This window comes from Fukomys damarensis, unplaced genomic scaffold (genome assembly GCF_012274545.1).
Source record: "Fukomys damarensis isolate Sample0158 unplaced genomic scaffold, DMR_v1.0_HiC HiC_scaffold_16, whole genome shotgun sequence".
Taxonomy (NCBI): domain Eukaryota; kingdom Metazoa; phylum Chordata; class Mammalia; order Rodentia; family Bathyergidae; genus Fukomys; species Fukomys damarensis.
In genome coordinates, this window is record NW_022900928.1 from 91,045,019 (window position 1) to 91,066,874 (window position 21,856).

General features: G+C 35.4%; 1 protein-coding gene and 1 pseudogene across 3 annotated transcripts in view; both read right to left on the minus strand.

Moving 5' to 3' along the window:
- Cntnap2 (contactin associated protein 2) overlaps window positions 1-21,856 on the minus strand; it is a 2,025,293-nt gene that overhangs the window by 1,091,238 nt on the left and 912,199 nt on the right. The gene's annotated exons all lie outside the window — the stretch shown is intronic.
- Window positions 19,006-20,261, minus strand: LOC104872352 (annotated as a pseudogene).

A 21,856-nucleotide genomic window follows, 5' to 3' on the forward strand; every position in this document is an offset into this window, starting at 1 on the left:
TCTCACATTCCTCGGGTGCTTTTTTCCCTCTCTTCACAAAGACAATTTCCAGAGGACAAAACATCTTTTCCTGCATGTAAGTATTCATCTCTTCGTACTTATTCTACATGTCAATGTACCCGTGAATTTTTTCCTCTCAATATCCTCTGTAAATATCTGTTACTTTTTTTTTTTTTTTTTTTTTTGGTACTGGAGATTGAACTAGGGACCTTGCACTTGCGAGGCAGGCGGCAGAACCACTGAGCTAAATCCCCAGCCCACTCTGTTACTTTCCACTCCAATTAGAACAAGCTGCAGTTTTGCTCTATAATGGGTCAGAACAAGGAGAAACAGTATGGTAGTTAAAGGAAAGGGTTTTGTGGCTAGAGAGCAGGAGCCTAGAGTCTACACTGTCACCCTGAACTGCAATTCTTGGTCTATCTTAGCCTCAGTTTCTCTACCTTTGGAGTAAGGACAATAACTACCTCAAAAGTTTACTGCAAAAAAAAAAAAATGTTCACTGCAAAGTGAAGGAGCTAATTTACATAAAATAGAACAGTAAAGAGCTCTACTTTAAAATAATTTATATTATGTATATTTGATAGGCAAATAAGACACAGTGCAATGAGTAGGCTATACAGCATAACAGGCAGAAAAATGCCCTTGCGTATAGCACTCAACTCTGGTATTCAAGTATTAGCATTGTGTGCTGTTGTATGTGTCTCTCCTTCCTACCTCCTTCACCTTTACCCACAATTAACTATATTTAAAAATACCTTTTCCATCTTCTTCCCTTTCACAATCTAGTCATACCATATGCATATGGATTAAAATGTACTGCTTCAATTCAACATATATTTAATGTTATGTTAGGAGTGATCCACTCTCCAGAGGCACATTGGATGCTATACCTGTGATGATAAGTTTAAGCATCGCTGGGTATCCCATATTGATGTTTGCAATACAGAATATAAGAGCTTTAAAGATGGAATCTTTGAGTCCGCTATTTAAGAAATTTAGCTTTTAACCCTGACTTCAAACATTCAGTCACTACCTCATCTAATCACTTAATAGGTTATAAAATAACATACTATTGATATATCTTACAAAAATAACATTTCCATGATATATTTTTTTGAAAAATGTCCACATATGTTCCTAAATATATAGTAGATACAATGCACTAGTGAGTAATATTTCTATATTACTTTCTTTTTTGCATTTGTGGAAATAAATATTACTCAAAAGTAGCTACTGCTTTGTTGGGTAAGAACCATATTCCCGCTACAATGAGAAGCAGTAATGATTCTACCAAGCAGGGGTCACTGTTTGTGTTCTGTAGATCAGTCAGTTTTCACTCAGACCCTGCAAGGCCTGTCCATAGAATTAACATGTGGCATAGGGGCAGATGGTGCATCAACTGAGCCATGACCAACCCCAAAGTCCATACTATTGACGGCTCTGTATCAAGCTGCAGGCTAAAGAAAGGAGGGGTAGAAGAAGATGCCCTTAGCTTATTCATTAATATATAACAGTTTTAATATCTTATTTAAATTGCCTGAAAAAATTCAAATTTCAGAAATGGGCTGAGTATGTCAATGAAAAGCTCTGGCATGCTGAAAAACAAGAGATAAAGATGAAGTCCAGATTGGCCAGCTGTACCATGGAGTAGCTGGACTGGTTGACATAAGGGCTCCCTCCAATTCTGAGATTTGCTGTATAGTTTAACTTTCTAATTATAAATCTTAATTAGGTCTGACCTGACTGTGAGCTGTTTGATTTATGATTAATCTCCTTTTAAAGCTGCTAGCTACTGCCTACTTCTACAAGGGTTTCAAAACATTACTGATGACATGAATTAGAATATACAAGGAAGGATTTTGGTATAAATTAAAAATAGTTCTTAAAGCTATTTTTCTATTTTAACTTCAATAAAAAAATAAAATGATTGTCTTTCTATTTGCATTCACTCACTGTAACATCCTGACTATAATTCAAGTTTGTTCTTAATGGCTAGACAGGTAGGATAACCATGACCAGTTGGAATAGTTATGTTTAGCTGAGATAACCATGGCTAAAACAAACTTTTGAAGCTTTTATAAAATTCCAGCAAGAAAACCAGATTAAATGAAATATTAATGAATTTTAAAACACCTTTATATCTACTACATTTAGTTCTAGAATATCCTTGGGTGAAAAATCCATTATTTACTGACTAAATAAGAAAAATATTTCTAAGCCATAAGTGTGAGTAGAATTTTAGAGCATAACACTGGGTTCCACAAACACATTTCTTGCTTTTCTACTGTACATTTTTACTTTCACATAATAATAGCTGGCTGTGCATCTCAGTACCATTCCCTGAGGGATACACAAATAAATATTTGTGTTTACTTACTTGCTATTATAAATGGCAAGGTGTGTGCACATGTGTAAAAGTGTCAAACCAGGATTTTCACCCACATGATGCTCTAACAGATTTTGCATATGTTTACCTGAGCATCACAGAGGGTATAATACACCCAGATCATTCTAGGATTTATTTTATAAAAAGTTTTCTTTTAAATTTTCCGGTATAAGTAGCCTAATTCAGTACAACAGCACATGATAAACAAGATTTGCAAGTTTGGGGGAGGTCAAAAGTGAATCATCAGATTACTCATGTATGGATGATGAAGATGATCCATTATGGTAAAATACATGTTTTCATAACAGAGGAGTGGTGTGGGTGGAGGAGGAGGAGGATGATGATAACTTGGATGTTGGCCATGTGAGCTAACATTCCTGTGACAGTGAAATGGAGCAAGAATTGACTGATACACACATAGGGAATACGGACCTCCTTGATTCAGATAATGAAGAGAATAGCAAAGTGAGTGCACTTTGACTAGTTGAAATGTTGCAAAATGGTCACACAAGCAAAAGCAATGATCTAATGTTAGAACTAGGTCCTAAAATATAGTGAGGGTCTGGGCAGGGCAGAAGCTTATTGGACAGAATGCAGTACTGCCATTCAGTGTTGGGAATTGTAATAGATGAAGTGCTACAAGATGGGAAATACACAAAGGCTGAAATACAAGTGAAACATTCTGTGCACACTAATGGCCATATTCAAAAAATGCTTTTATTATGACACTTCATTAGGTGAGCTGAAAGCAATCACAGTCTTCTGTACTTGCAGGAATGTAAAAACCTTATGGAAAAACAATAGGAGAAAATATGGCATAAAGATTTATGCCCATTTAGATGTGAAGTTTTATTATGCTTTCAATTTAGAAATTTATCCAAGAACTCAGTCACCAGGTTCTTATTCTTATAGTAAAAACAAAATGATGCTGTGAACAGACTTGTTGCTCGCATCTCCCAAATTAGTCAGGATGTGACATTCAACAATTGGTTTACTAGTTTTCAATAGATGTTACAATTGCTAGCAGAGCACAATTGCTAGCATGTTGACCAGATAGGAACTGTATGCAGGAACAAAGCAGAAATTCCAAATGAAATGTTGCAACTTCAAAACAGAACTATGTTTTTATATTTCAGAAAGATTTACATTGGCCTAATATAAGGGAAATAAAAACAAATTGGTAACTGCTGATATCAACTTTGCACCTGTTACGGTTTGTGTCTAGATGTCACCCCAAAGCCTCATGTGCTCATGGGCTTTCGAGGAGGTGGCTTGATCTAGATTGTGTGATGCTGGAATTGATTCATGATGCTATGCTAGGCTCAAGGGCACTAGTATTAAGAGTGTGAGTGCTAATACCCTAAGTAGCCTGAATAAGATAAAAGGGGAAGACACTGTTAAATTCTCTTGTTGCTTTTTGCTGTCTTCTGCTACCATGAACTGTTTGCACCTCTGCTATTCTGCCTTGGAGCCAGCCAATTGTAGGTGAAACCTCTACAAACTGTAAGCTAAAAAGCCCTTTTCCTTTTAAGTTTGGGTGTCAGGTATTTTGTCTCAGCGTGAGAGAAAAGTAAGTAACACACACTATGATGTGGGATATTGATATTGATAGGGGAACCTTAACAAAACAGAAGCCTGAGATGAAAACTCTACAACAAAATCAAAGGCAGAGTAGATGTTATTGATGAGTTATGCAGATTTCACAAAAATGCTTAAATTTCAATCTAAGACAATTAGTAGAGTTTAATATAAAAGAGAAAGTGATTATGGAAAGTTTAATATTGGAGAAGAACTACAAATCAAATAATGAGACTCACGAATTAAGCTAATGTGCTAAGTATAGGGTTAATAAAGTTAAAAATACTACTTTTCTCTTTGAAAATAATATGCTGCATAGGACTATGCCTTATTTTGGGTAATATAAGTACTCCAGCATCTCTAATGAAATTTATTAAAATAATATTAAAATATAAGAAATTAACTTGTCTTCAGAAACTATTTATCAAGTAAAAGAGAATACTGATATTTTTCCTGATTAAGCAGTGGGCAGAATGATCGCAGTTGTGCAAAGCTAGTTGATTTGCTTCTCTTCTGATTTCTCCAAAAGTAGAGCTGCATTTGATTTGCAATTTTAACTTTTGTTCTAAAGAACTGCCTCATAATATTTTATTACATTTTTTAAAGAACCAACTATGAAAATCTTCTTGAGTGTCAGGTAAGGAAGATATTTTGATAAATTTATGTCTTCCTTCAAAATGTCTTCCCTCAAAATCCTTGTACTTCATTGATTTAAAAACTAGTTCATGTTTCTGTTCAGCTCTCTTCATGTTGCAAATTCCTGTCTTTAGTCAATGTCAAGGAGATTTTATAAGGTTAAAAATATCTTTTAATTTCTTCAACTCTGTAGTATTTAGCACCTAAAATATATTGACAGTTACATTCCATATACTTGATACAGATTTTAAGCAATTTCTCTTTAAAATCTTAAGGCAAGGGCTGGGGATTTAGCTGTGGTTCTGGAGACTACCTAACAAGAGCAAAGACCCAAGTTCAATCCCCATTACCAAAAATAAATAAATAAATAAGATAAATAAAATAAAATAAAAAACAAAAGCAATACAATTATTAAGTGCTGGGAATTTAGCTCAGTGATTCTGCCACCTGCCTCGCAAGCACAAGGTCCCAAGTTCCATCCCCGGTACAAAAAAACTCCAACAAAACAGACCAAAAAACCACAAAGTAATCAAGGTCTGGAATTTGATCCCCCGTACAGAGGGGAAAAGAAAAAAATATAAAAGCTTAAAGCATGGGAAAATAATATTTTCTAGCAATATGATTTATCTACTTTAATTCTAATAAATAAAACAGGATTGTTTTAAATTATTTTTTCTGTTCATTACCAGAACTAAATAAACATTTAGTTTCTTTAGAAACTAAATAAACAGAAATAAACAAATCATAATTTTCAATTTCTCTCATCCCCCTTTGTGTTTGACAATGTTTCTAAGAAACTGTTTACTGGGATTACCTATAGAAGTTTCTGAAAAACAAAATTTAAAAAATATATAAAAGAAATATAATTTCAACTTTACATGATTTACCAGGTGGGATCTTGCAAAAAATGAAGGGTTTGAAAGAATATTTGTAACTTTAGATATAGCATTATGAAAGTTTATTGTACTTAATTAGAAGTGTGCTCTGATAACTAGATGGAAAATTTTAGGAAGAAAGTTAAAGAAATATAAAAGAGAATAAACATAAATAGAATGAAATGTACCAGCTCAGGTCATAGGTCATATCAATGGGAGAGTCTAAACATGGTACAGTATAATTATTCCAGGTAAGTCACAATGAGATATTATACTGAATCTTATATAACTTTTATGAACACTTACATTTAATGTAAACTCAAAAATTATACATACCTGAAAAGCTATCTAAAATATTTATAAATAATTATGTTATTTTGCCTGATTATTGTCTATTATACTGCATTATTATGCATTTATTTAAATTCGTGAGTTTAATCTGGAAAAAGACCTAGGCAGGTATTATATGAGTGCCTTACATAAAATAGGGACTGAAAAAATTTTATATATACATAAACCAACATTATACAAGGGATTCATCACTATATTGTAAATTATTCTTTTAGAATAAAAGGTAGCATATGATCCAGCAATCTCACTACCAGGTATTCATTTAAATGGAATGAAACATACTCATGTCTACCACAGTTCTATTCATAACAGCCAGGATATGCAGTCAATGAATGAATGAATGCAAAAAGAAAATAATGTGCATGCATATATTGGAATATTGTTTAGTATTCATAAAGAAGAGAATCCTCCATGTGTGACAATATGGGTGGGCTTAAGGAACATTATGCTAAGCGAAATACTTAAATTAGGCATCAAAAGACAAAACATTTCATGACCTCACTTGTTTGTGGCAGCAAAACAATTAGAACTTTCAGAGAGTAAAATTCTCATAGTTTTTAGAAATTTTTATACAAAGTAACATTATTTGTATCATCTCCTTTGACCTTTATAATTTCAGTGTGATGTTCTGTGACCCATATTTAACAGCAACAGAAGCACGAACCGAGGAAGCAGAAAGAACTACTTACATTCACCCAACAATCTTCGCCAAAAATAGTCCAGATCAATAACCCTAAGATAGTAAGACATGGTTCTAAAAGCTACTATGGGAACATGTATTTAGACACTGAAGGAAGAAAAAATTATAAAAGTATTTATGTAATAGTAATGTTTGTAAAGTTAATTAATGGATTTCTAAAAACACCATCAGGCAATAAAAAAGGCAATCCTCGAGTATCCAGAAATATCCATAATTATTTAAAATGCAATTATTTCTGCCAGGAATTTAGCTCAGTGGTTCTGCTGCCTGCCTTGCAAGCACAAGGACTTGACTTCAATCACTGGTACCACATACACACACACACACACACACACACACACACACAAAGTAAAACGCAATATTTCTAATGGAATTAATGTTCAACTCAGTATTTTACAGTTACTTTTTAAAGTATTAAGAGGTAAGGCAAACTAAAAGTGTAACTTTGAATTGAAGTGGGAGAAATTTTTTTAGAGCTTTTCTGCCATAAATTCTAACAGTAATCAGAGGAACAAATAACTACAACTCAGGCCCCTGGAAAGAAGGTTGGAGGTAGAGGAATAGAGGGACTGTAACAGGGCCTGCCGGGATATCCTACTGCCTAATAACAAAATTGAGTATGTACTAAATTATAGTTTTGATATACTCCAAAGTATATTCAAATAGCAAAAGTAATTTCCAAGAAAATACGATGTTCATATTGTCACATACTTTTTGATTCGCTGGTCCAAAAGGGGTCTGATTACCAGGTGGTAAAAATCTGTAGGGTTTTATATTTGTAGAGAAAGAACGAGAAAGTCTCAAACTAGAAATTGGGGAAAAATTAAAGGATGCTGTAATCTTCTTGATGAAATGAACACAGGTAATATGGGCTGGAGAGCTCAGTCCCTGGCACCTGCCTCCTTCACACAACCTTTTTCCTGGCCTGTTTCTGGGAAACAGGTTTTTTGTTGTTGTTGTTTTGTTTTGTTTTGTTTTTTAACTGTAAGATTTTTTTCGACCTATTTCCTTGTTTAAAAGATTTTATGGTTTGTGTTACTGCACTTGGGAAAAAGACTCATTTTTTTTATTATACACATATAGGTGTCCACATACCCATGCACATACTTATTTTTGAATCAAAATCTGTTATCTTTTCATCTCAGTCAATCTCTTCTTATGTCAATTAACTCCGATAGACAGAATCTCTTAAAGATCTCTTTTGCCATGTGAGTTAACACATTAACAGGCTCAGGAAGTTAGGACATGGCTATCTTTGGAAAGGAGACATTATTCCTTCTTCTAAACGTGGAAATGAAAGGGAGAAGAATGAGTGCATTTGCCACATGTAAACATTTATGATGAGGTCAGTGAGCAGAATAAAATACACTAGATATAAAGTATTTTCAATTTCTTACAGGTACTGAGGCAATGAGCAAAAAGCAAAAGATCTTACTCAGTTTTACCCAAACCTGAAGTAAGTTATTAGTTGCAGCATTAGTAGTTGAAAGAGAAAACCTACGTACTCACCCACTTACACATCCAACTCATCTTGCCCTTGGCTTTTGAGTGGACTGAGCACACCAAAAATGGAAAGTGACCACCCCTATGGACAAACATTCAATCTGAGTAAGTCTCCATGATTTGGGTTGAATAGGGGAAAAATAAGATCCACTATACAATGCTTTTCACTGAGGGAAGGAGAATATTGTCATAAATGTGGAGAAGAAAAGCATACATTCATAAGTCATAGAATTTAGGAGCTAGAATACATTTTAAGTGAAAAAATACTAGAATGATTCTAAGACAAATATGTGCTTTGTTGTATGCTAACCCTGAAATGTGTATGTGTAGCTTATGCATTTCACACAACTTTTAAAAAGCAACTGGGAAATAAAGAAAGCATACGATAGACATCACATATTACGAATTTCCTATTTTTAAGAATCCAAATGTTTTGACTTAAGAATAAAATTAATTATTGGACATGCACTTAGTACAATACCTGAATTAAGTTCTTTGTAGATGTTTGTTTAGTGGTTAAATTGTATTACAAAGACCAACAAGAAAATGATTGAACTATGTACTAACTGTGTAAGTTTAGCTGTAACTATGTAGTCTCACATGCATTTCTATAACACTGAAGTACTAAATTTAATTATCATTTTGTTTCAAGAAATACCTATTTTTCAAGTGATGGAGTAAATGAATTTTCAGTTTCTACTCAGTCATTCCTTTTTGTTAATCCAAGATAGCTTTCTCAGCTTGTGGGCAAGTATCTTTAAAGCTGCTCATTACACTGAATCACTTCTGTGGAAATAAGAGGTACCTTTCAAGTCTAGCTGTCAGTATGAGCACCAAACTTTTCTACTCATTACTCAAAGCATCCACATGAATCTCTTGTGATCCTGTTCAAAGCAGTAACATAAAAAATGTCTCCTCCACCCCAGATAACCTCCAGTGTCTGATTTTAGAAAATATTTGACCTATCATTGATCTGGATGTTCAGTGTGTCATCTAAATTAGTGAAAGGATGTGGAGAAAGCTTCACAGAGGTTTGCAAAATGGTATGTATGCCAAATGTAGACTGTCAGGAAGCTCATTCTATCAGTTCTAACTCTTAGAGACTCATTCACAGTCATATCCACTGAGAATTCTGATTGACACAGATCCCAGGAAATCTAAGCCATTCCATCTCCTTGTGCCCTTGGCCAAAGTGGCTCCAGAGGGCCTCATGAGATAAAAGATGCATTGTTGCTATATCCTCCCTCTTACATTCATTGTTGCCTTACAGAAGGTGGACCTCAGGGCCAACTTCAGTTATACTGGTGATGCTATTTCTTTCTATGTACCTTCTTTTTTCACACTAGTTTTTACCTTTTACTGGTTTCTTTGGAAGACAGAGGTAGGATATGAACAGAAATACTGGTTGAAATGTGTAAAATTGTGCATAACAGGAAATGTAAAAACAACTAAAAAAAAAAACTTGTGTAGTAGAGTATTAGCATTCTTGTTGCCTGGACAGAATGCATGATATCCACATCTTAAAGATGAAGGTGTTTGATTTGGCTTGTGGTTTTAGGAGATTTGGTGCATGATCAGCACTCTCCAGGGCAAGGACATCATGGAACAAGGGTATGGTAGGGCACAGCTTCTTAGTTCATGGTGACCAAGAACCAGAACATGGCAGCAGTGCCAAAGAGGAAACAGGACGGACCAACTATATTATCCAAAGTCATGACCTCATGACTCACTTGGACACACACAGAAGTTTTCACCCCTGTCCCCCAAGAAGCCAAGTTGATAAAATCAATTTTAATCATCACCAATAGCAACTAATATATGATTCATTCATTCTTTTTCAAATATATATTTAAACAAAGTGTAAGGACAATTGAAGAACTTCAGGCTCATATAGGCTGGAATTGTTAAGCTACTACTGAATAATTTAAAAGAAAAATAGTTTAAAGGATGAGGAGGAAGATGGTAGTACATATAATGAACAGAAATACCACACATTTCAGTTAGGTGAAACTGAGGAGACAAACTCCTTGATCTTTAATTCTGTGAGCTTTAAGACAGATCCTAGAATTAATATTTAACTGCTCTGTAAATAGCTAATTTCAGCAGTAATCCATTTGTCCCTCACAGTACTGTCTAAAAATCTACCTTCTTCTTAGCCACAGGGTGGGATCACACGTTTACCTGCTTTCTGTACAGTGCAGTTTGTTCCATTATATAACCTCTAAGATGTTCTCACATTATGAGTGCTTAGCCATGTTGTACATGTGACCATGACAGTTCTCATAACTATTACTTTTTTTAATGTCATCTATGGAACAATTATACATTTTAGTAGGTGTTCCAGTATTGTAAAGAAGTAATCAAAGCATTACATCATACAAAATATTGGTCTAATATTTTTCTGTCATTTTTTATTACACTTTTTTGATAAGTCACAAAAGTAAAATCTTTCTCATTCTTTTCCTATTACTTTTTTGCTTGTTAATATCAATAGTGTTGTGGCCTAAACTACAAAATTTGGGGAAGTTCTATAAAGTCAGTGTGTTTTATCATTGTGTGTGCGCATGTGTGTTTCATATGCAGTTCTGTTTCTCACTATTATAGGGCTCCTTTCCAAGTCATGGTTCTTTTTTCTCTTATTATTCCTAAAACATAGGAATCAAAAGAAAGAACCTCTAGTCTGTCAGTTTGATCTTCTTCATATCTGCAGCAGAGAAGTACTAAAAAACATAAGTGGAAGTGAAATGATTCACTTCTGGTTTACAAATAGTTAAAGATGGCAGACTTAGAATGCATTGAAAGCAATACATATTTGCTTCCAAAATCGCATTTTAGAAGCCAGTTCACTTACTTTATTAAGAGTTCAGATAGATTTGGATTATGTAAAGCTATATATGTAAGGAAATTTGTGAATTAATTGGTAAGAAATCAGATACAGTGGACCTTCAAGTTACGACCAGCATGATACATGAACAACTTGGGTCAATTAGGTTAACCTAATTAATCTCTTGTTCTCTATAGTGTTTACCCAAGTAAACATCCAGATCTCAGCTCTACTGACTTACAACAAACTTGAGTTACAACCAACCCTCAGGAACTGATCAAGTTCATAACTCAAAGGTCCACTGCGCCCAGAAGAAAGTAGAAATGAAAACAAGCAGCTTAGTCTCTAAGCCTGAATGACTGCAGTAGGATGCTGCCTGAACAGGGGTTAAGGAGGGGAAATGGATACACTGTATTTGTCAGGTTCGTTTCCCTGCTGACCATTTTTGAAAGGGCACCTTGTGGGTGGGGTTGTAGAGGGCCCTCCTCTCTCACAGGTAAATTAATCTCATGCCTGAGGTTGATTCCTCTGAACTATAGGGTGTTGTATACAGTTCTACATTATTTTATGGTTATCAAATTCTAGTTAAAATCTTCCCTGTGTATCTCTGCACACTGATTTTGTGGCAATGTGGAGTGATGGAGCCCCTGAGAAATTGTAACTGCCAAGGTTTGCAGCTAAGAAACCTCGCTGAGCTCCCATTGCAGCTAGCTGTAGTGTCTTGGGAGCCCCTCACTCCCTGGAATGAGATATCCCTCTGGTTACAACTGCACCCCCAATTTAATTCCAGTCATTTGTATTATCTCTGAGATTTGGAAGAAAGTTCTATTTGTGGGTAATCATTCTTGCTATTTCAAAAAAATGAGCATCATTAAAATTGAATGAATATCCCATTTTATCATTAGTCTTTCTTGGCCAGTTTTAACATACTTGTTTTAAGTAATTTCACGTCTTAAAGAAGCCAAGTTCGAGCATACAAACAATGCAGGGCCAAGGGTGGGGGTAGCACCTAGATGGAGCTCCTGAATATGAATTCAATATTAAATAACAAAAAATGTCCTGAGTACATCTCCTATTATAGATCCTCAAGTTCAACTCCGAGACATCTTGCTACTTTTATTTTACTGTCACAACTTCTCAAGTGTAAAAGAATTTAATAGGTGACTATCTTTTTTCCTAAGTATGCATAATCACTTGAACAATAGAAAATCTTGCAATTTTTATATTACATGAATTGAGAAATTTTAAAAACTGAATTACGAGTGACTTCAAACATATTTGAACCGATTAAAGAACACCATGAAGTAAAATAAATATGTGGAATTTTCCTACTGCGTAACAAAATAAATTATTCACAGAATCAATATATTTATTAATCAATATTTTAAGTGAAAAAACAAATAAATAATTCATCATTGTGTAGTTATCATTCAGTCAATCATCTTAATGTTGCCCTATAGAGAATTTTCCCTTTTCTTTGACATTTTTAAAGTTAAATTTTGCCTATTTGGAATAAATCTGACTTAGGTAACCTTTTATGGTGCACAGGATAGAATGCTATAAATGTCAGGGAAAAAATAAACCTTTGTCTCTTTACTCAAATATAACAAAAAATAAGGCTGCTATTGGTAAACATTAGATACTCAATGGAAAGAATCTGCTTACTTTCAAAATCATATGCTGAGAATGGCATCATTAAGAAAAGTAATAAAATTAGATGTTAAAATGAACTAATATTAGTAAAAATCATGTCAGAGAGGGCAGAGACGTATTCATCCTCCATTGTTGCCAATAATGTCTTGCTTAATATTTTGAAAATTCTGGGTACTTAATGACTGTCATTTTTAGTTATTCAATTGAAGGTATTCCCATTTTTCAGTATATTTCACTGGTAGGTTCATGGTCATAATATAATACTTCATGTATAGGGAGTTGGCAAATAGAGTAAATGCATGCTGCTTAATTCAGCTTCTTCACACTATAAATCAGAAACCGGTTAGCCAATATGACCATTTTTTCTAAGATTCAAACTCTTGATTTGATACTTGAAATATATAAGATAACTTACATGGTACAGACACCATGTAGGTGGAAAAGGCAGAAAGGGAATTGTAACATAGATTTTTCTTTATACTTACCACCAAACTGAGCCAACTGTATGATTTAATGCTCAAAGAACCACTGTACCTATAAATTAAATCTACCAGTTAGGAGTAAACACACTTCTGTGCCATGCGGTCAAACAACAAATTCTACATCATTACTGGGAGCTCCACTTTCTGGTCATCTATGTAGTTGAAACTGAATGATGCAAGCTCTCTATTTCCATTTCCTTTTCAGGCAGGCATGCGCCTCATATTTCCATTAGTTTTTCTTTCTTTCCTTTGTTAAGCTATAACTTCAAATGCAAGCAAAAATCTGTCCAATACTAAAGACTTAGCCACCCTTAAATCAGTGAGTTTTCTTAACCTAAGGTGATTTCTTTAGTTTTGTACACATAAGCAGAGAAACACTGTTCAGAACAGCAATCTACACGTATACAGAGATGAATAATACAGATATTTTTCTTTTACTGGCATTCATGAGCATTACACATTGCGTGGGGTTATCTGAAAGAGAATAAGCCCACTTGATTAAAATGACTGGCACTGGCTAATCTGAAATTGATGCACTGGTTTGATCTTATAAAGGCACTGATTTGTCTCATTGTCCATGTACACCACTCACTACTGCATGTATCATATCTGCTACAGAATGCTGACTATACTCCTGCTGTCCTCCATCTACAAATCAGTATTTATAGCACAGTTTTACAAAAGGAAATAAGCTAAATTTCCAGCGTATAATTTATTTGTAATAGTCTGTTCAAATGTAAAATGCATTAAAATCATTTTCTCAATAACAATTAGGAAAGCTACACTTATTTCTAAAATATGTCTTTAAATAGAGAACTTACAAAATGTAATTTTTCTAATAACAGCAATGAAAAGGGGAATGCTAAGATAATAGAAATGGAAATCCAATCTAAGATATTACAGTATTTTAAATCTACATGTGCAGCTTGTTCTTTTTCAATAGACCATAAAACTTCTAAGACACTGTAGAAATGAATTTAAAAGAAACTTAACCTTTATCATATGACAGTATCATCAAGGTTATAAATACTTATATACCAAAGGCAATTTAGGGAAAAATCAGGCAATTAGTAACTCTCCTCATGCCTGAATTAAGAAAAAAATCCATATTTACCATAGCAACTAATTCTATTTGAAAATGTCTGACACACAGAACTCTGAAAATAACATCACAAACTCCTATCCATTATTTTCAATGTGTACATTTGACATTACATGCAAATGTTATTTAGACATATCTGTAAATCTGGTTTTTTACATATATTTTGAGGTTGGCAGTAAATTAAATAATTGTACTATCCAATCAAGAAACTAACAGTAAAGACAGCTGTTAAAAAGGAAAAATCAACTAACTCTGACATCAAAAGTTCACCACCTGTTATTAGAAGTAGAACATTATACCATCTCTCTGGGAAGATAGGAAAAAGCAACAATTAATGATATGAAAGCAAAAATCAAAGACATACGGATGAAAATAGTGGACAAAGGAAATGTCAGGTTCCATCTGATTTTTTACCAGGACTGATCAGAGGAAACAGATTTTTAAAACTGCAAAAGAAAATGCCACTATATATTGAACAATTTTTTAAAACGTATTTATTATTACTGTACATACTTACAGTATATGATGACTATTTTCATCATCAGTATGTGGCAGATGTACATGACACAGCTTAATTTTTTTCTGTCCCCTTTCCCTTCTACTCTTCCTCTCCACTCCACTGCTTGGCCCCCCTCCCACTTGCAGTAGGTGCATCTTGTTTCCTGGTATCTGTCTTTTATGTTCCTTTTTATTTACTTTGGATTTCTAATATTAAAAAAAAACAGTATTAAAGCTGTGTGTCTGACTTATTTTACTAGATGTAGTAACAAAACTACTGCTTAGTTTAAAATCCAGGCAAATGATTTTACTAAGGGATTCCAATTCTCTCATGGTATTAGTCAACTTCCTGCTCACTGAGATACAATATCTGACACCACAGGAGAGAGGCTGAATTTGGCTTGTAGTGTCAGGTAATTCAGTGCATGGGCAAATGACTCTGAAGCAAACATGTCATGGTGGATGGAGTGTGGAGACAAGATGCTTAGTTCTTGGCAGTGGGGAAACACAGCAGGAAAACAGTGATAGAGATGGAGAGAGGCAAAGGGCCAGATACAGTACCCAAGGTCATGCTTCCATGACCCACCCAGACGTAATCTGAAGTGTGCTTTCCCAATACCCTAGGTGTCTCCCAAACCAATCAAGTTGACACAATCAAGTTTATCTGTCACATTCAGTTTTAAATAAGGATCATGGGGTTGTACAGGATTTTTAACACTGGGGTCTTTATCAGAATCCCTTGAGGCCCTTTTCACTAATATTCAGGTTGAGACTCCACCTTAATTGGTTTCCTTAGAAGAGCTAAGCCAAATAACAATCAAATAAGATTCACTTTTTCCCTGGCAAGTGTCTCAGGTAATGAGATTAGGAGTATAAGGAAATTACTTTCCCATCAAAGAAAAATCAACACGATTCCCACAAATACTAAACCTTCTTATCAAGTCTTAGGTTAAATGTGAAGTCCTTAAAGTAACAGATAGGAGTCAGCCTAAAGCATTAAGCAGAGCAAAATCTATGGAAGGGCCAATTGCAGCCAAGTCTATTGTGTCCCTTAACCTGAAATGCACAATTAAAGTTACAGCCTGCAACATGAGGAAGGGAATGACGTTTAATCAGGGGAAAATAAACTTACTCTTCTAGACTCCAATTTTCTAATATACAAAATGAAGAGTGCCAGCATAGTGCCCTTAAATTTCATTCCTAATTCTAAAAAAATCTATGAGCTACAAACATTACATTTCTTTAAAAAGTATTTTTTCTTATTAAGTTATCCTTTACAGTTAAGAATAAGTTCAACTATTACTGTAGCAAGTGATGCAAATAAACAATAAAAACAGATTTGAATGAGACCTACACACTTCATATGCATCTTTTTAAGCCATGCTCATGCAGAACCTAACTACTTAGTATATAGACCTTAACCCACATTTCTGTTTATTTGCAGGTAGCTGTAGTCACTGTGTCACACAATGAATAAGCAGCCTGCTTTGTAAACCTAGTCTCATTAAACCAGGGCAAATCTTATGCCTGGCTTTCAAACTATGAGAAACAATTGCACATAGATCCCCTTTTTGTTTTAACTTACTAAAATATGGAAACCAAATAACAATCTCTCAATTATGCCCTTTCTTTTTCCACATGAGCATGTCAGGATCACCTGAGAATAAAGTTTTCCATTTATCTGTGGAGCTGTTCAGGCATAAACGCCTGTCACATATACCTCTGCTACCAGAAAAGTCAATATGTATCTCTTCAGTCATAGAGCGATTTACAGTAGAACAGATTTTTATTTTCTTATTTTACTTTATCTTTAATTCCAGAATGCATCTTATTTTGTAAATTCAACATTGTACAACTGAATGTCTGACTCTGGGTAAAGTGAAACAACTTTGTTCAAAAATAGAAAATGGGGAAAAGGGAGGTGTAAGGCTTGTACTGAGTTCTACCATGTGAGATGTATAATTTAAAAATCCCAGATGCTCCTATATTTCTTCGATCTTGGAATACTTATTTACAGAAGTTTCCTTGGCACCTAACTCCGGAGCATCATGGAAGATATAATACACTGCATGCTAGAGAAAGTAACAACTTTTTGGAGTAATGAAGTAGTCAAGTAAAAAATCCCATGGCGAGATGAGATCTAAACAATTCTGTGCCAAAATCATAAAAGAAATGTTTATAAAATATTGATTCTTCTAGTACCATGGGAGACAAGAGATAAAAGAAAATTTCAGGAGAAAATGGGTTAAGTTGAAAGAGAAGAGATGATGATAAAATGTTTTAACATAATTATAAATGTTTTCCATTCACTAAAATAACATTTTAAGTTATTAATAATGGCTGCTGTATCATTTTTATCTGTTTAGTAGCAAGGTTTCAGAATCTTTTCTCTAAAGAGATAACAATTATGATATTGTGAGGTTTTTCTTTTATCATGAGCCTAGTTGCCTACTCTGTTCTGGCTTTCATGCCCTGAGCCTCACTTTCCTGACGGTGGTGCATACTCCTGAACTCAGCCTAGGCCATCAGGTGTTTATGAAGGCAGTCAGAACAGCAGAGCTGAGGAAGCCACTGTACCAGGCTTCCTCAGTCAGGGAGCTGACTCCCCCAACCCCCCAGGATGTACAAACCCATCTGTGCTTCTCCCCGGAAATCAACTGGCTTATGGGACATGACTATTGAGATCCATTTTTAACATATGAGCTTCTGTAGAGAGTGGGTGGCTCTTTTCTTGAGTGAGACATATTTTCATACTTACTCAGCCCAGCTGACACACATTAGCTCAAATTACTGATGCGTCTGCATCTAGATGGCCTGCAACTGTGTAATCCCTGGAAGGTATTTATTAACTACCACAACAGCTCCCCAATTTGACATATTCTCCAGCCCAAACTCTGTGGTGTGACTGATGGGTGGAACAAAGAAAAGTAAAGAGGCCAGCACAGACTGTATTAAAGAACCTTTATAACCTCAGACTTCCAACAAAATTACATTGATGGAAGACATATTTGGCTGAGTTCACACCTGTCTACACTGATGTGCACATGTAGAAACACTCTCCTGCTATTACCACTGATGATGGATTAATTACTAACAGATCAGAAGCAAGAACAACTATTGGGTTATAAAAATTTTTTTTTCCTGTTCTTATTTTGTACTACACAACATTTTTCTTAATAATAGTTAAAAAACTAATTACTTTTTTTCCTCATTCTAAATGAACCCTGCAGATAATATACAGATTAAATTTTAACCAGTGATGCACAGAAGCACATGAACACTGAATTATGTAAGAATACAGGGTGGTCATGCAGTAGACTAGCAAAAAGTGGGTCTCACATAACCCAGAGTAGAATATTGATAGACTTTTACTACTGACAGGAGAGGGCACTGTTGTGAGTGTCCAAAAGGCAGGTAAAGAGTTACCAAAGATGCTTTTCACTTCATGGGGATGAGACACTGGTTATTGTTTTTCTTATTGATATTTAAGAGAAAAATCTTCGGTTCATTGTATGCTTTGGTAACAAACAGGACACAAATCCAATTCCCTGATGAAGTATAATTATGAAATACACACCCTTCCTCTGTTCTTCAGTGCTGGAGCAGAGAGAAGGTTAAAGTAGGCAACTTGTAAAAAGAAACAGTGCAGAATTTTCTCTTGATGCAAAAGGTGTGAAAAATCATTATATAATATAAATCTTGGGACAGAAGTGTCCCTGGGGTGTCACATTGCCAAGAACAGAAAGAAGCAGGGTGGTAAGAAGATGTTGGAGACAAGAGTAAAGAGCAAGGGGACCATAAGGCTCAGGGCATGAAAGACAGAACGGAGTGGGCAACTAGGCTCAGGATAAAAGAACAATTGTAATACCCTTCAAAATACTTACCTCTCACTTCAAGCAAATTTGCCACTTTATCCTTGAAATTTTCTGAAGCTGCTCTGGAAATCCTTACTTGTGAATGTCTTTATGAGGGGTGATAGAAAATATGGTTACTGCTGCTGTGAAGTCCTATTCAGTGGAAATGTAGGCAGCTAAAAACATGGTCACATGTCCTAATCCACCTAACCGGATTTGGCACTACGCAACTTCTGGCTCTTCCCCAGGTCAAAATGACCAAGAAAAGTAAAAGTTTTGAATCAAGTCAGCACATTGAGGTAACCATGACAGTGCCAACTGAAGACACTCATGAAAAAGAACTTCCAGAACTGCTTCAGAAGTGGCAAGACAATGTGATAAGTGTGTTCAAATCAAGGCGGAGCATTTTGATGGGGACTAATGTAAATGTGTCTTTTACTGTAATAATATTTTGGCTTTTAAATTTAAAAAATCTTTTATTGGCATAAAAATGAAAATGTAAATAAATTGGCACCAAATATTCCACTTAGTGCATATGTAACATTTGGGTCAATAAAACTATTTTATCCCTTGTTGCTGTTTTTCCCTCTTCTGCTCGCTTTCCTGGGTGCTGGGGTGGGGCTCACTGACCATAATCACAAATCCAGCAACCTGATGGAATAGCACCAAGGCCAACACAAAAGGTATGACAACCTCTGTCACACTCATTGCAAAACATCATTTCTTCTTCATGGTGGGAGGGGGTTGTCCACATGTAATGCACGTCTTACATTCTGTACACTGCCATGGGTAGGTCTTCATCATAGAAACAAGCTCTGTGCTCATATCCTGGCAAGAAGGATGGGCATTGCTATCACACTGGGAGAAATGTATAAGTGATTCAGCTTTTCCTTTCTTGTTGGACTCCTTATCCTTCAGACAAATTCTACGCAGAGCATTTGGAGTGACCTTTGGCTTGTACCCAGGAACTGACTTGGACAGTATAGGTTTGCAGCTACCCTTCCTCAGAGTGCAGATTTGTCTTTTGACTTCTGTCTTCCCAGGAAGGTGTCCTCCTGGCCAGGGAGAGCTTTCCCCTTCTGACACACTGCCTGAGGAGCTGTCTGAAGTGCCCTGATTCCGCATCTCGTGCCACACCCATCCTAGGCATCATCTAAATCACCTTAATGTCCAGTGCAGGGAGCTCAGGGTCCAGAGAGAGTTCATACAGGGCTGTGTTCAGAGGCAAATACTGCAGCTCATCTGGTGACTACCTCTTGTAGTACTCCTGGGACTGTCAAGGGAAGAGAGCCACTGGGTCACTGGGTAAGAGCTAACTTCTCTCTGATCTGCGGGCAACATTCTGAACGTTCTTTGAGGCACCTGGATAAAGTGTGTCTGTAAGTCAAAATAAGCTCTTCTTTCTTCCATCCATTCCCTATTTAAGTTGCTCTAAAATTCAGCTGCTTTGGGCGGGGGCAGCTTTCTTAATGTACTGAGGCACTTTACTGGCTTCAACTTTCTGAGTATTCTGTTGTTGCATTTGAGCATACTCTTTATAATGATGTATAATGCACTGATGTTCTTTTTCTTGTAGAACAGCAGAATATTCAGCATGTTTGGCTGGATATTCTTTAATCATTAAATCAATCACTTCATCCCTGCACAGTGCTGTTAAACCTAGAGTGCACTGAGTTTCTGTAATGACATTTAGCTCTCTCAAAGAGTTTCTCTTCGTGAGACCAATCTCGTTACTCCAAATCTGGGTATTTCTGTTTGAAGAGGGTCACACCCAAATATCCCCGCTAACTTGTTCTTGAAGCATATGATGCTCTCCTGTTTCATCAGGAGGCCATTTGTACACAATCTGATTTTCTGCTGGATAGGAGCAAAAGCTGAGGTGGGCCCTGAGACTCCTTTTGGATGGCTGTGTCCCATCATTTGAATTATCTTCATTATCACCCTTTGGGGACTTGGCTCCAGGGCTGGCCAGACTGCTGCTTTTTGCTTTGTTTTGCTTTTCAGACAGGTTCTCCTGATGTAGTCCAGGCTGACCTTGTCTCAGGGATCTTTCTATCTCAGCCTCTCAAGTGCTGGGGTTACGGTACTGTGCTTACCACACCTGTCTTGTAATAACTTTTTAAAAACTTTAAACTTTACCATCTTTTTCAATCATACTTTGTACTCAGTAAAGAGATACACAATGGTATACAATATAATGGTGTTCAAAAGATAGGCCGGTGGAACAGCATCATCCAGGATATAAAACATAAGAGAAGGCTTACTTTTCAGCATTATACATATGAAAGCTCCAGGAGGAGAATTCACACCCCGCTTCTGTGTATTGCAGATCTTGAGTTGAAGTATTCAGTCAGCGCCTTAAATGCTGCATGTATTAAGATGAATTTATAATCTCAAAGCATTTTTATTCTATACTTTATGTCTACTATTATCAACATTATTCATCAAGTTACTCATTCATAAATCAGGGAGTATTCTGAGTATTCATTCTATTGTTGCATGTGAAAATACTCTTTATGATGAGTATCTCCTTATCTCCCCTTTCTTACTTCCCCACACCATTAAACTGCTCACTGGATTTTTTCAGTCCTGACTGCTTAGTGTCTCTTCAGTGAGAGTTTCTTACCATTTCTAATGTTGCTGTTAATAAGATAATCTAAGGGTAGGAGAAAGGTAATAAGGGAAAAGGAAAAAAATGAGAAAATGAAAAAATGGAAATAAATTATTTGTAAATAGGGAAGGGAGGAGGGGGTGAAGGGAGGGCAGGGATAAGGGGAAAAAATGAGAACCAAGATCTGTCATGTAAAGGTACAAGATCCCAATGATGAATGTAACTGTACTGTATACCTAAAACGTACCAATAAACTCAATGAGAAAAAAAAGATAATCTATTTCTAAAAATCTTTTAAAAATATTCCAGTACTGTTAAGAAAGAATCCAAATTTTTTCATTTGGCATGCAAAAATCTTCATGCTTAGCTCTCTACTTAACAGATTCTGTGATGCTTTTTGCCCTCTTAGCCCTGAATATTTGAGCAGTCTTTCCCCAGTAAGGGCACAAACCTTCTTAACCACTTAGATTTTAAACCTTGAATTTTATTTCCTCTAAATAAATATAAAAAACAGCCTTCAATCTTAGGATCTACTTTTTATTACAATTTATTATACTATTTATAGAACATTGAAATTTTATATTGTTTGTTAAATTCTGAACTCTGTCAGTGTTTTAAATCTAAATTTCCTTTGATGGGCTTATTGTGTGTAATAAATCTGCTGGTGTTAAAATTTTCTTAATTAATAACAACATTTAGTTGTAATTAAAGTAGTTGGTTATAATTAAAACATGGCTATAATAATTAAAAATAAAATATTGACAGGGACAGAAGCAATAAGCAGTATGGTTTGTAACTTGGAT